This window comes from Phyllobates terribilis, unplaced genomic scaffold (assembly GCF_046119375.1).
Source record: "Phyllobates terribilis strain yellow unplaced genomic scaffold, ASM4611937v1 Scaffold_3__8_contigs__length_932513732, whole genome shotgun sequence".
In the NCBI taxonomy this organism is placed as follows: domain Eukaryota; kingdom Metazoa; phylum Chordata; class Amphibia; order Anura; family Dendrobatidae; genus Phyllobates; species Phyllobates terribilis.
The window spans coordinates 213,789,628-213,805,471 of record NW_027362763.1 but is presented as its reverse complement, the minus strand read 5'-3'; positions in this window follow the sequence as shown (position 1 = coordinate 213,805,471).

Sequence of the window (15,844 nt, the reverse complement as noted above, 5' to 3'; positions counted from 1 at the left end):
AGACCTGCACCATCAAGTCCAAGAACTGACCAAAAGCGTTGCCACATTAACCAGGACAGTGCAGTCATTACAGGTATCCTCTCCAGGAAGGATCAAGCTGGCCACCAGTCCGGAGGACGTCCCGTGGCGCCGACAAAGGAGGATCCCATCATCCAGAGGAAGACCCAGCGACCGCTACAACGAGGACGGACAGCCCATCTGCCGCCGCTGCAACCAACCAAAACATATGGCAAAGTACTGTAATTTAAACGAGTCCAACCTGGGGCAAAGGGCCAACCCCCAGGCGTAAGATCATCAGGCCCATCAAACTGGCGTGACAAGTATGTGGGGGGACGACTGGTCTTGCCTGTTGTACTGGATGGCATTCCCATGAGTGCACTGTTGGACACCGGGTCGCAGGTAACCACCATCCCCTATGTACTTTTCAAGCAATACTGGGATGACACGGATATTACCCGTTACCCAGAAAATGACTTGAGCATCATCGCCAGTAATGGTCAGCCCGTGCCGCAGATCGGGTTCAAGGAGGTGACCATCAAAATGGGTAAAGTTGAACTGCCGGCGCAGGGACTGATTATTGTGGACATTGACCATCGTGAAAGTCACCCTAAAATAACCTTGGGTACTAACATTATTGAGAATTGCCTTTCAGAAGTAATTGCCATTTTACAGCAGGTTGCGTTGAACGCCAGCTCCGGCCAGCAGCGTGTCCTACAAAAGGAAATCCGGGCACTGATGAAACGGCAATAGGTAGAATTGTCGGGTGGTGAGATTGGTAGCGTCAGGATGAGTGACCCATTCCCTATAGCCATGCCCCCAAAGAGTGAGATGATGATCTGGTGTCGGGCAGCTATTGTTCGGAGGGGTAGAGACTACCAAGCTATGGTAGAACCCATTTACAGTAGGCCCACCATTTTGACGGCACGGGTGGTGGTTGATGTCCGCCATGGGAGGGTACCTGTCCGCATCCTAAACATTGGGGAAAGAGAAGTATACTTGCCCCGGTATGCCACGCTAGCCAAATTGTTCACCATTAACCAGAACTCTGTAAAGGCCGTGGAACCCTTGCCTCTATCTCCCCCAGAGGAAGGTAACGGCTCCACGAAACAAATGGAGGACTGGTGCCAGAAGCTGCATGTGGGCACTGGCTCCACTCCCCCACACCAGAAACAGGGAGTCTACCGGGTGGTTCAGGAGTACGAAAGGGTCTTTAGCAAACACCCGCTAGACTTTGGGCAAGTAAAGGGGGTAGAACATCAAATCCCCACAGGAGACCATCCACCCATAAAAGTGAGATACCGGCCTGTACCCCCTGCACACTATCAGAATGCCAAGGGAATGTTGCGAGAAATGAAGGAGGCTGGGGTAATCAGGGATAGCTGTAGCCCCTGGGCAGCTCCACTAGTTGTTGTGAAAAAGAAAGATGGCACTATGAGGATGTGTGTAGATTACAGAAAGATCAACCGTATCACACACAAAGATGCGTACCCGTTACCTAGGATAGAAGAATATTTAGCTGCATTAAAATCTGCTAACTTCTTCTCCACTTTGGATCTTACTAGCGGGTACTGGCAGGTTCCTGTAGCAGAGGCAGACAAGGAGAAGACCGCGTTTACTACCCCGATGGGTATCAGTGAATTCAACTGTATGCCGTTCGGACTCTGCAAAGCACCAGGGACCTTCCAGAGGCTGATGGAGTGCTGTCTGGGGCACAGAAATTTCGAGACGGTCCTGCTATACCTGGACGATGTCATCGTGTATTCCAAGACCTATGAGGACCACCTAAAGCACCTGGCAGAAGTGTTCAATGCCCTGGCAGGCTTCAGCCTAAAGGTGAAACCCTCCAAGTGTCATCTACTGAAACCAAGGGTGCAGTACCTGGGACACGTGGTGAGTGCTGATGGAGTAGCTCCTGACCCTGATAAGATCACAGTGATTAAGGACTGGCCAAGACCCTCCAGCATAAAGGAAGTGAGGCAGTTCCTCGGGTTGGTAGGCTACTACCAAAGATTCATTCCTGGTTTCACCAAAATGGCCGCTCCTATGCAGGACCTCCTAATAGGCCAGTCCAGAAAGGCCAAAAACCAGAAGCCACCCTTCAGGTGGGACAAGCTGGAAGAGGAGTCCTTCTGCCAGCTGAAGATGGCCCTCACGGGGGATGAAATCCTGGCGTACCCTGATTAAAGCCAGCCCTTTATTCTCCACACGGACGCGAGCAACATCAGACTAGGAGCGGTGCTGTCCCAGATCCAGCAGGGGAGAGAACGGGTAATTGCTTATGCCAGCCGAAAACTACGGCCCACAGAGAGAAACCCTGAGAATTATAACTCCTTCAAGCTAGAGTTCCTGGCAGTGGTGTGGGCAGTGATGGAACGATTCAAGCATTACCTTGCCTCTTACAAGTTCACCGTGTACATGGACAACAACCCGTTGACACATCTGGACACTGCGAAACTTGGTGCCCTGGAGCAGAGATGGATGGTCCGCCTGTCCAACTATGACTTCACCATCAACTACCGAGCAGGACGCTCAAATGCCAATGCAGACGCCCTGTCCAGGATGCCGAACTTACCGGACGGAGGGGAGGATCCAGAAGAACTGGAAGAGATTGAACTCCCCGCGTTTCACCGTCATGGGATTACCCAGTATTCCCACCGGGTAAGGGACAGGCACTCCGCCACGTTCAATCCCTTACCCCACTACAGCAGGGCGGAGACGCAAGACAGTGACCCAGCAGTCTGCCTGGTAAAAGAGATGCTGACGCAGGCTGATGCCCGCCTTGACCCAGACGCCCCAGAGGAGACCAAACAGCGGTGGAAGGAGAAGAGTAAACTGTTTCTCTACAAGGGGAAGCTGTGCCGGAGAACTGTCAACTCCCGGACACATGAGCTGACCTGGCAGGTAGTGGTCCCGAGACGGGACGCGGCTATGGTCCTGGAGACATACCACGATGGAGCAGGGCACTTCGGATGGAAGAAGCTGGAGTTCCTGTTGCGTGACCGGTTCTTCTGGGTAGACATGTGAGGGGCCATTGAGAGATGGTGCAGAGACTGCGGCCCGTGCAACCTGAGGAGGAAGGACCGTGCCAGCCAGAAGACCCCCCTGCAGCCCATCATCATGAAGCAACCACTAGAACTGGTAGCCCTGGACCATGTGAAGCTGGCTCCAAGTATGTCTGGGTACGTCTACGCCCTCACCATCATAGACCACTACTACCGATTCCTGGTGGTGGTCCCTGTCAAGGACTTAACGGCTCAAACAGCAACTAGAGCCTTCCAGCAGCACTTCTGCCGTCCACACGGGTATCCGGAGCAAGTGTTGACTGACCAAGGTCCAGCCTTCGAAGCGGAGATCTTCCAGGAGTTCTGCAACTTGTATGGTTGCAAGAAGATAAGGACAATGACTTACCACCCCCAAACCAACGGGATGTGTGAGAAAATGAACCAGGTAGTGATAGACCTGCTCAAGACGTTGCCTCTGGAGGAACGCAGCCTGCGGCCTGAGAAACTGCCTGATCTGGTGGACCTGTATAACCATATCCCAGTAAATTCCACCAACTGCACCCCGGCTTACCTAATGAGAACAAGGCCTGGTAAGCTGCCAATTGACCTGGAGATGGGAGTCCTGACACCCGAGGACACCTCACCAGAAGCAGACTGGGACACGAAATGGCAGCAGCAGTACAGGAAAGTAAAGTGTTATGTTCTGCTACCAGAGCTAAGGAAAGAGAGGAGATCTGTCCCTACGATAGAACTCAGCTGAATCCCTACGATGTAACAGGGGACCTGATCCTGCGATCAGACCTGCTAAAGTCCTAAGCTAGTCTGTACGGAGACCTATAGATGTGGGGAAGGAATCCCTACAAGTACTAAGGACTGGGAGGAATATGGGACACCTCCTAACAGAAATAGTAGCAGACAGACGAACAAACAAAAAATATAGAACATAGAGGTCAGTAGACCAAGCAAACTAACAGAGCAAGACACAGAGCACAGGCTAGCTAGAAAGTAGATATACAATGAAGTCCAGCAAAGCCAGAAGGGCGGAGCAGGATTAAATAGGCCAACAAGGTCATGTGACCAGCAAAGGAAAAAAAACCTAAGAGCAAGGTTCTAACAGTACCCCCCCTTCTAAGAGGATCCTCCGGATCCCCTAGGACCAGGCTTATCAGGAAATCTCCTGTGAAACGCTCTGATAAGTCTGGACGCGGAAACATCATCCGACCTCACCCAAGAGTTATCCTCGGGACCGAAACCTTTCCAGGCCACAAGATACTGCAAACTACCTCTATACCGTCTAGAGTTAAGGATGCGAGAAATTTCATATTCCCCGTCCTCCACCACCGGAGGAACAGAGGCAGAGGCGTCACAATCCGATACAACAGCTTTTTTCAACAAAGAGACATGAAATACCGGATTAATTCTCCAGGAGGTAGGAACCTCCAACCTAACAGCAGATTGGTTGACAACCTGAAGCACCTTAAAGGGCCCTACAAACTTGGGACCCAATTTCTTTGAAGGAATCCTCAACCGCAGATTCCTAGAGGACAACCAAACCATGTCACCAACAGCGAACAAAACCTCCTGTCGTTTCCTATCAAAGTAGTCTTTAGATTTTCTGTTGGCCTCCTGAAGATTACCACGCACATCCGTCCAAACTCTCTCCAAATCACCGGAAAAATTCTCCTCCTCAGGCACGGCAGATCCCAACTTGGAGAACGACCCAAACGACGGATGTCTCCCAGAACAACAAAAAAAAGGCGAACAACCAGCAGAAGAAGATGTATGATTGTTCAGAGCAAATTCAGCAAGTGGCAGAAACTCAGACCACCCCTCTTGATTGTCTGCCACAAAACAACGCAAGAACTGCTCAACATCCTGGTTTTTCCTTTCTGTCTGGCCATTAGATTCAGGATGATATCCGGACGAGAACGACAAATGAACTCCCAACCTATCACAAAAGGCACGCCAAAAACGAGCCACGAACTGAGGACCCCTATCAGAAACAATGTCAGTAGGAACGCCATGAAGTCTGACAATTTCCTTGACAAAGGCCTTAGCGAGAGTTTTAGCGCAGGGCAGTTTGACGAAAGGAACCAAGTGACACATCTTGCTAAAACGGTCCACGACCACCCAGATGACAGTAAAACCCTCAGAGGGGGGAAGGTCAGTTATAAAGTCCATAGCCAAATGTGTCCAAGGAGCACTGGGAACCTCCAAAGGACAAAGCAACCCCGCAGCAGGAGTATGTGAGGACTTAGATCTAGCACATATAGTACATTGACGCACCCACTTAATGACTTCCTTCTGCCATCCAGGCCACCAAAAACTGCGACCCACCAGTCTCTTGGTCTCAGAGATTCCGGGATGACCTGCCAACCGAGATTCGTGACACTCAACAAACAAATCTCTCCTAAATGTCCCAGGCACAAACAACCTCCCATGAGGAGTGTTAGAAGGGGCATTCTCCTGTGCTTTAAGAATCTCATTTTCCAAAACGGAGTCCAAAGCAGCTATCACAACACCTTCTTGTAAAATGTTCTCCTCTTTCTCAGCACCGACTATGGGAGAAAAACTGCGAGACAAGGCATCCGCCTTAACATTCTTAGTACCAGGGATGTAAGTAACGGAGAAATTAAACCGCGAGAAAAACAGTGCCCACCTAGCCTGACGGGCATTCAGGCGCTTGGCAGCATCAAGATATATCAGATTTTTATGATCCGTAAGAACCTGAACGGGAAATTCCGCACCTTCCAAGAAGTGGCGCCAGTGTTCAAATGCGAGTTTAATAGCCAATAATTCCCGATTACCAATATCGTAATTCAGTTCAGTCTCCGAAAATTTTTTTGAAAAAAAGGCACAGGGATGTAATCCATCCCCGTTATCCTGAGACAATACTGCGCCAACCCCCACAGAGGAAGCATCAACCTCAACCAAAAACGGCCTAGTAACATCAGGCTGCATAAGGATGGGAGCAGAGGTGAACCTCTCCTTGAGATACACAAAAGCTTCAATGGCCTCAGAAGACCACTGAACCGCATCAGCACCTTTCCTGGTGAGATCAGTCAGAGGTTTGACAATACTAGAAAAATTTTTTATGAATTTTCTGTAGTAATTGGCGAAACCCAAAAACCTCTGTATCGATTTCAAACCAATAGGCCTAGGCCATTCCTGCACAGCCTGAACCTTAACCGGATCCATCTCAAAACCTTTGCTGGAGATAATGTAGCCCAAAAAACTAATTCTCTGTACAGCGAACTCACATTTCTCCAGCTTAGCAAAAAGCGAATTGTCCATTAATAACTGTAATACCTCACGCACGCTCCGCCAATGAGACTCCAGATCCGGCGAATAAATCAAAATGTCATCCAAATACACAACCACATTTTTACCGATCAAAGGTCTAAGGATGTCATTAATCAGATTCTGAAAAAATGCAGGAGCATTAGTAAGACCAAAAGGCATAACCAGATTCTCAAAATGACCCACAGGAGTGTTAAAAGCAGTCTTCCATTCGTCACCCTCCTTCATGCGCAACAGATTGTATGCCCCCTTAAGGTCAATTTTAGAGAACCACTTGGCCCCCATTAACTGGTTAAACAGATCAGGAATCAATGGCAGTGGGTAAGGATTGCGTACAGTAATTTTGTTAATCTCACGAAAATCCAGACAAGGACGTAAACCGCCGTCCTTTTTTTTTACAAAAAAAAATCCAACCGCCACAGGAGACTTAGAGGGCCTAATGTGACCGGCGGCCAAACTTGTCTGTATGTATTCCTCCAAAGCCTTCCTCTCAGGAATAGTAAGGTTAAATAAACGACTTTTAGGAAGAGTCGCTCCAGGGACAAATTCAATAGAACAATCATAGTCTCTATGGGGAGGCAAAACCTGCGATTCCTTCTCAGAAAAAACTCTCCAAAAATCCTGAATAGGAACAGGCAATTCTCCCCTATCCAAAGCTGCAATACGCCCGTTACAACACTTGTCATAACATTTATGGCTCCAGGATTTAATTTCACTGGTAGACCAATCCAGTACAGGATTGTGAAATTTTAACCAGGGCAATCCCAATATTACTGGAGAAGGCAAGTTATTCAACACTACCAAATCCAATTTCTCATGGTGAACACCATTAATAGTGAGAGGAAATTCACAGACCTTGAGAGTAATATTCTTCAAAGGGGAACCATCCACAGAAACCACAGCAATGGGGAATGATAAAGGTTCAGGTTTTAAATTGAGTCTTTCCACGAATCCCCCATCAATTACATTCAGAGTAGACCCGCAATCAACAAACACCCGAAATTCCATTAATTTTTTCTGAGCAATCGTGGAAGCAGCTAAAAATATACCCTTGGAATTTAAACAGGCAATACGGGCGTGACTGACCTTTTTTTTTTTCTTTCTTCATACGAAGCTCACAGCCTTTAATCAAATGACCAGACTTTCCGCAATAGAAACACAAGCCTTCAGAAAATCGACGGTCTTTTTCTTGAGAGCGAAGTGCCACCGATCCAATCTCCATCGGTTCACCACTGTTAGTACACACATTCTCATAACCAGAAACTGACATAGCAGAGGATTTGCTCTCATTAACCCTTGCACGCAGTCTTCTATCCACCCGTATAGCTAATTGCATAGCCTGTTGCAAATCTTCAGGTGTAGGATAAGCAATTAGCAGGTCTTTAACCCTTTCACTGAGCCCAGCAAGAAATAGACTTTTCAGAGCAGAATCGTTCCACCCTGTTTGAGTAGACCAACGACGGAAATGAGTACAATATTTTTCCACATTACCTGATCCCTGTTTTAAACGTCTCAACTCAGTCTCAGCTGATGCGACACGGTCAGGATCATCATATAATAGTCCCAAAGCAGAAAAAAAAACTATCCACTGATCTGAAGCATGTATCACTAGGTTGCAAAGAAAAGGCCCACTCCTGAGGCTCTTTGCGCAAAAGTGACATTATGAACCCTACGCGCTGGGATTCATCCCCAGAGGACTTAGGTCTCAAGCGAAAATACAATAAGCAAGCATTTTTAAATGAAAAAAATTCTCGGTGTTCACCAAAAAATAAATCCGGCAAACATACCTTAGGCTCCAAGAAATGTGCTCCAGGACAGCTACTCACGTGCTGACGGAGCTCGGCCACCTCCAGAGAGAGTCCCTGCAGGCGATGAGCCAAATCCTGAACCGACACCATGATGGAACAGAAAAATCTTTCCTTAGAGAATTTGCAGGCTGGACTTACTGTTATGTTCTGCTACCAGAGCTAAGGAAAGAGAGGAGATCTGTCCCTACGATAGAACTCAGCTGAATCCCTACGATGTAACAGGGGACCTGATCCTGCGATCAGACCTGCTAAAGTCCTAAGCTAGTCTGTACGGAGACCTATAGATGTGGGGAAGGAATCCCTACAAGTACTAAGGACTGGGAGGAATATGGGACACCTCCTAACAGAAATAGTAGCAGACAGATGAACAAACAAAAAATATAGAACATAGAGGTCAGTAGACCAAGCAAACTAACAGAGCAAGACACAGAGCACAGGCTAGCTAGAAAGTAGATATACAATGAAGTCCAGCAAAGCCAGAAGGGCGGAGCAGGATTAAATAGGCCAACAAGGTCATGTGACCAGCAAAGGAAAAAAACCTAAGAGCAAGGTTCTAACATAAAAGGAGACCGTGGAGCGAAGTCTGTCTCAGGCAAGAGGAAGGCAGGAGAGGACTTATAATCAACATGCTTCCGCTGTTCCCCTGGCACCTGGAGAGCAGGTCTTGAAGAGGAAGAGACGGCTCCACAAGTTGGATGACCAGTGGGAGAAAGACCCATACACTGTACTGCCCTCAAGCCATGAGAACCCAAAAGTATGTGTCATCAGTAAGGATGGAGGAGAGACCACAGCCACTGTCTAAAGAGACTTCCTGAAGAAGTGTCCCGAGCAGCTACAAGGTGCTGAAGAAGACCAGGATATCCTTCAACCCGCAGAGGAAAAGGAAGAAATGATCAGTACCGTACTTGGAGACTTTCCCCGGTCCTGGACTCAAATCAACAATGCAGTCGTGGTACCCGTCCTCACCTTTCTCCAGCCAGCCCCTCAAGGGCCTACAGAAGAACAGGGAGTGTCGGGAGAGCAGCCAGCCCAGGAGGCAGAAGGATCCATACAAGCAGCCCAGGAGAATCAACCCTCTGCTAGTAGTGAGCCTGTCGTGCCCATAGTAAGCCAAAGAATACGCAGGAAGCTGCCAGGCCTACCCGCAACACCTCCTACACCCTGTAGTGCAGAGCCAGATAGTGGGTTACGTAGGTCCACCAGGAGCACTAGAGGACAGATGCCCGCTCGCTGGAGAATCTAGAATGTAATGTGGATTAACCTGTAAATTGCAAATGCTGAAAATGGTTTATGTTTTTTTTGCCTGTTTAGTAATTATGTTCCTCTAGTTACCCTGCAGGTTTATTTGGACTGCCAGGTTAGGGACGCTGAATAACCGGAACTACATTGTAAATAGTTGCACTTGGTGCCTCTAGCGAAGACGGCCACGGAAGAAAAACCTGTCTGGCGTGGCCCTGTGTGGTCCAAAGTAGTTCGCTTCGCCTTGCAGCCATGCCCAGGGCCAACGTTTGGACAGGTCCCCGCACCGTTCAAGATTTCACCTCGTTGGGTGACATGGACACCCGGTCACGGACGCGTCGTGACCTCTAAAGACTAAACTTCTTGTACATATGTTGTTGTATTATTGTTTATACCCTGTTTTGTATGTTTCAAAAATCTGTTTAGTCCCGGAGTACTGAATTTCACTAGGGGGGAATGTGGCACCCCAGGGGTCTGGCTGCCACAGTGATAGAAATATCACGTCTGAGAGCAAGTGGGAGGTTCCCTGGTCAGGAGCCCTTGAACATGCAACACCTCTTGTCCCAGACCAGATAGGGGAGGAACCTGCCCTTTATAAACTGGATCTGGGGCGGGGTTAGAGGAGAAAGGAGAGAAAGTGAAGCTAGAGAGAGAGAGAGAGTGGAGTTCCAGACACAGGGAAAGCAACAGCTAGGAGCTCTGTAGGCATAGGAGCTGAGTGCCAGGGACTGGAAGCAGATATTGCTCATCCTGGCTGAAGACACTACGACCGGACAACGGAGTCCGAGGCTGTGAGGACTTATATATCCAGCAGCAGAAACCATCCGGCAGGGGATTTCAGGTCCTCTGGCCATAGGAAGCCCGGAGGCTCAGTCACACACAAGGGACCGGTACCGCCATCGAGGAGCGGAAGCTACCAGAGGGTCCAAGTCACCAGCAATACGGTTGAGCACCACACGGTATACTCAGGGACGTGGGCTACTTCCACTCGCTTACAGCAAGGTAGCCAGGAAGAGTGCAGACAGACGGGGAGGCCTGCAACTCCACCTGGCCAGGGGAACTCCTGTTTGTTCACAGACTGACCAGGCCTCTTATGCTAGCCAGTACTCCCGGGAGGGTCTGCCTTATCATCATCAGTAAAGACCCTAAACTGCACTGCAAAGACTCTGAGTCGTTCCTGCTTCACCCGTGCTCCATCACTCCCATCATCCACACTCACTGCCCTGAGGCTATACTCCTCCCGTGGGGAGTTGTCCCATCCTCTGCTGCGCACACAACACCAGCCTCAGCGATCTGCCTCGCAGCGGCGGTACACACTGACCGCAATCCATGGGTGGCGTAGTCGGGCATTAACCTAAAACATATGAAAGACTGCCACTGGTTTGACCACCCTGGGCCATGGAACCGGGTCACCGCCACAGAGACTACAACCCCCAGAGACCCGGCTCTGGGTAACCCACACGCGTGCACACACGGCACAGGGGGCACGTCATGTATATGACTCCAGTGTCTCCTGTTATGTATATTCCCCCAGTGTCTCCTGTGATGTATTTACAGCAGTCTCAATGTCTGCTATGTAATGTATATGCTTTACAAAACTTATTATCACAAAAGAGTTGACTGGGCTTCAGATCATCGTAAACCTGGCTGCCGCATTTAGGACTGTTTGAGAACAGAGAGTTTGGTAAGATGGAGACCGTTCAGTAGTGAGTTGCAGTAGTCCAGATGAGAATGAATAAGAGCGACAGTAAAATTTTTGTAGTTTTAAAGGTGAGAAAAGGTCAGATACTGGATATGTTTTAAGATAAAGGTAACATAAGCAATTGGATATAGGGAAGAAAGGAGAGATCTGTATCAAATTTTAACACCGGCATCCCTGCATGATCCCTCTCCCTTCTCCCGGTAGGGATGTTGACATGCTTACTGCCTCGAACACCCAGATGCGTTCTCTGATCTGACTCCCACCCCGACCCTGTGTCCCAGGGCCTGCGCCGATCTCCTGGCAGCATGGACCCGCTTCTTAATGGGGTAGCGTGCATACTCCTGATGTGTCCCCAACCAATAGCTGGGAGGTGCTAAGTATTTAAGGCACCTTCCCCTGTAGGGAGGTGCCTGAGTCACATTAATGTTTAGTTTGTCTGTAAGCTGCTAAGTCCATTGTCAGATTCTTGTTCCTGCACTCATCCTTTTACTCTGAATCTGAACCAGTTCTGCCTTCCTGAACCCATCCTGTCAATACCAGTACCAGAATCCCCATCTAGTCTGAACCAGCACCAGTGTCTCTCCTGTCTAATGTTCCAGAACTGAACTCGAAATGTCTGAACCAACACCTGGGTCCGCCCTGTCTGGTGATCCAGAATCCGTACTGTTTTGAACCAGCAACAGTGTCTGTTCTGTCTAGTGTTCCTGAACCCACACTGTCTGAACCAGCACCTGTGTCCATCCTGTATGGTGATTCAGAATCCATACTGTCTGAACCAACAACAGTATCCGGTCCTGCCTTGGACTTTGAGTCCGCACCTGCATCTGTTACCCTTGGGGTCAGCTGCTGCAGTACTGGAGACTGCCCTGGAGTGGTACCTGGTGGCTATCTGCAGCTCAAGCCTAACCTCACCATCAGAGGCTCTAGTGAACACAAGTTAGCTGCTTAGTTACGTTTCTCCATTGTAACCCCGGCCGTGGTGCAGTGGGTCTACAATCACCAGCGTAATACAGATACAGTATGACCTCAAGACAATGAGCATGCTGACTGGGAGTTATGGTTGAACCACCTAAGGTAATTGCAATATTATGTATAAGTAGGTTAGTAGAGGGAGGAAACACAAGTTCATGTGATGCTGAGTCACTTCTCAAGGACGAGCCATGAGGAGGAGAATTCAAGGAGTCTGAGGTTAAAAGCCAGGAGGGTACTTCAAAGACAAAGGGATCAGACAAACGAATAGTCAGAGGCAGAGTCTGGGGTCAGGTAACTAAGGTCAGAGTGTGTCAAACACAATAGGGGTAATACAAAGAAGTAGTCAAAAGGCAAATCCAAGGTCTGGTTGCAAAGATTAGAATATTAGAACACAGCACAGAGAAAACACACCACAGAGCAAGGCTACAATTGGCAATGTGCTGATCATTTCCAGCCAGCTAAATAGCCAGGTAATCACCTTCAACAGGTAAAACCTGGAGTAAACTCCAAGGACATAGCCAGATTGGAGAGCTGGGCTGTAATTCACAATACTGACAGCCCAGCATGCCCTTGGTCCTATAGAGCAGCTATGCTTTCACTCACAGCGTCCTTAAGACACCATAGGTGGATGAATCGTGACAGTTCAGTTTTGGAGAGATTCAGTTTCAGATAGAAGGAGGACATGATGTTAAAGACAGCAGACAGACAATCCCTGGTATTTTATATTAAGGTGGGGGGTCATGTAGCGAGAAGATGTGTATAATTAGGTGGCATCCGCATATAGATGGTACTGGAATCCAAATATGCTGAGGTATGTTCAATAGGGTCAGGGAATCGAGAGAAAAGACGGGGCCTACAACTGAGCCTTGAAGAACCCCAATAGTAAAGGGAAGATTTTAGGAAGAAGACCCTGAAAAAAATACAATGAAGGATTGGACAGAGAGGTAGGATGAGAACCAGGAGAGAATGGTGTTCTTAAAGCCAATAGAGGAGAGAAAAAGAAGGAGCACACGAAGGAGCTTGTGATCCACATTGTCAAAATTAGAGAGATCCAGGATAATCAGCAAGGAGTATTATACCATTTGATTTACCATTGTAAAGGGTCAAGAAAAGAGTTTTCAGAGAGACAGCGAATTAGATGAGAGTGGACCAAGCATTCCAGGAATTTAGAGATGAAGGGAAGATTGGAGATCGTTCTGTAGTTAGCAGCGCATTTCTGGTCAAGTGATGGTTATTTAGTAAAGGATAGTGATGAGCGAGCACTAAAATGCTCTGGTACTCGTTGTTCGAGTTGAGCAAATTGGAATGCTCGAGTGCTTGGTCCGAGTAATGAGCCCAATGTAAGTCTATGGGAAACTCAAGCATTTTTCTGGCGGCTCCCCCCCGGCGGTCTGCAGAGGGTCTAAAAATTGCCCAAATCGATGGGAACAGTGCTCAAATGACATGGGAACAGCATGGGGAAGACCCATGGAAACATTTCTGACTCCCAGGTCAATGTTGTCAACAATGTTGTCAGAGGTATTACGCCACTTTTAAGAAACCAAATGGATTTTTCTGGGAAATATGTTAAGGAACATCCTTTCCATGGTAATGACTTGTATATCAGGCAAAATAAATATACAAAAATAAAAATGCTCCTCCACACCTTGGGCTATGTTCACACATAGCGTTTTTGATGTGTTTTTGCACTTTTGCATTGCTTTCAACTGGGAAATGTAATTTTAACATTTTACAACCTTATCTGGCCATGTGGTATGTGGCACATCATCATACACATCCTGTTACAATTATGATGGAGAGACTCTGAAAGTCACAAAGCTTATTTTTATAGGGCCACCAGACGGCCCTTACTATTCTTAAAGGGCCAGCAGTTGGCCCTCGCTATTGTTGGAGAGCCATCAGCAGGCTATGCTTTGTTGTTCCCATTATTAATGAGTGGGTCTCCTATACTGTTATTGCGTATGCAGTGACTGCAAGGGCTGCCCAAAATTTGGACGCAACCCAATACCTCTTTGAAGAGACATAGAGGAGGGTCTCAGTAAAAAAATGTTCCCATTATAAAGGAGCCAGTCTCCTATAGTGGTAATGCCCATGCTGTGACTGCAAGGACTGCCAAAATTTGGAAAAAACCCCACTAACAATTTAAACACACATAGAGATGAGCCACAGTAACGACATGTTCCCATTAGAAAAGAGAGGGTCTGCCATACAGTTATAGGGTATGCAGTGAGTGCAACGGCTGCCAAAATTTAGGAAAAACCCCACTAACAATTTAAAAACACATACAGCTGGGCCACAGTAACGAGTACGACATGTTCCCATTAGAAAGGAGAGGGTCTGCTATACAGTTAAAGGCTATGCAGTGCGTCCAACGGCTGCCAAAATTTTGGAAAAACCCCACTAACAATTTAAAGACACATAGAGCTGGGCCTCAGTAAGGACATATATCCATTAGAAAGGAGAGTGTCTCCCAAACAGTATCCATATGCAGTGACTGCAATGGCTGTCAAAAATTTGGAGGCACTCCAATGCCCCTTGCAACAGACGCAGAGGTCAGAGGGCCTCCGGAAAACAATGTTCCCATTATTAGGAAGTGGGTCTCCCATACTGTTTGCCTATGCAGTGAAGCAACGGCTGCCAAAAAATTGGAGGAACTCCAATGCCCCTTGCAAGAGACATAGAGGTTGGAGGGCCTCCTGAAAACAATGTTCCTATTATTAGGAAGTGGGTCTCCCATACTGGTTGCCTATGCACTGAAGCAACGGCTGCCAAAAATTTGGAGGAACTCCAATGCCCCTTGCAAGAGACGTAGATATGTTGATATGGTACATATGGTGGTGATATGGTGGTGTAGGACGAGGATGCGGGAAGGAGGAGGAGAAGAACAACTAGACAAATTCAGGTAGCATATACCCATGTCTCGATGTGAAGACAGAGGTGCATGGGAATAGAGTTAGACCTCTCAAAAAAGACACTGTATTTGAGTTTATGTTATGCTGCTATCATTCGGTGGTGTTGAGAAGTCTGGCCCAATTCAGCCCTTGTTCATTTTTATAAGAGTCAGCCTGTCAGCATTTTCAGTTGATAGGCCATTTTCGGTGACTACCTCTTGAAGCTCATCAAGAGAATGCCAAAAGTGTGCAAAGCAGTCATCAAAGCAAAAGGTGGCTACTTTGAAGAACCTAGAATATAAGACATATTTTCAGTTGTTTCATACTTTTTTTTAAGTATATAATTCCACATGTGTTAATTCATAGTTTTGATGCCTTCAGTGTAAATGTACAATTTTCATAGTCATGAAAATGCAGAAAAATATCTAAATGAGAAGGTGTGTCCAAACTTTTGGTCTGTACTGTATATATATATATATATATATATATATATATATATACACAGTGCTGGCCAAAAGTATTGGCACCCCTGCAATTCTGTCAGATAATACTCAGTTTCTTCCTGAAAATGATTGCAATCACGAATTCTTTGGTATTATTATCTTCATTTAATTTGTCTTCAATGAAAAAACACAAAAAAAATTGTCCTAAAGCCAAATTGGATATAATTCCACACCAAACCTAAAAAAGGGGGTGGACAAAAGTATTGGCACTGTTTGAAAAATCATGTGATGCTTCTCTAATTCATGTAATTAACAGCACCTGTAACTTACCTGTGGCACCTAACAGGTGTTGGCAATAACTAAATCACACTTGCAGCCAGTTAACATGGATTAAAGTTGACTCAACCTCTGTCCTGTGTCCTTGTGTGTACCACATTGAGCATGAAGAAAAGAAAGAAGACCAAAGAACTGTATGAGGACTTGAGAA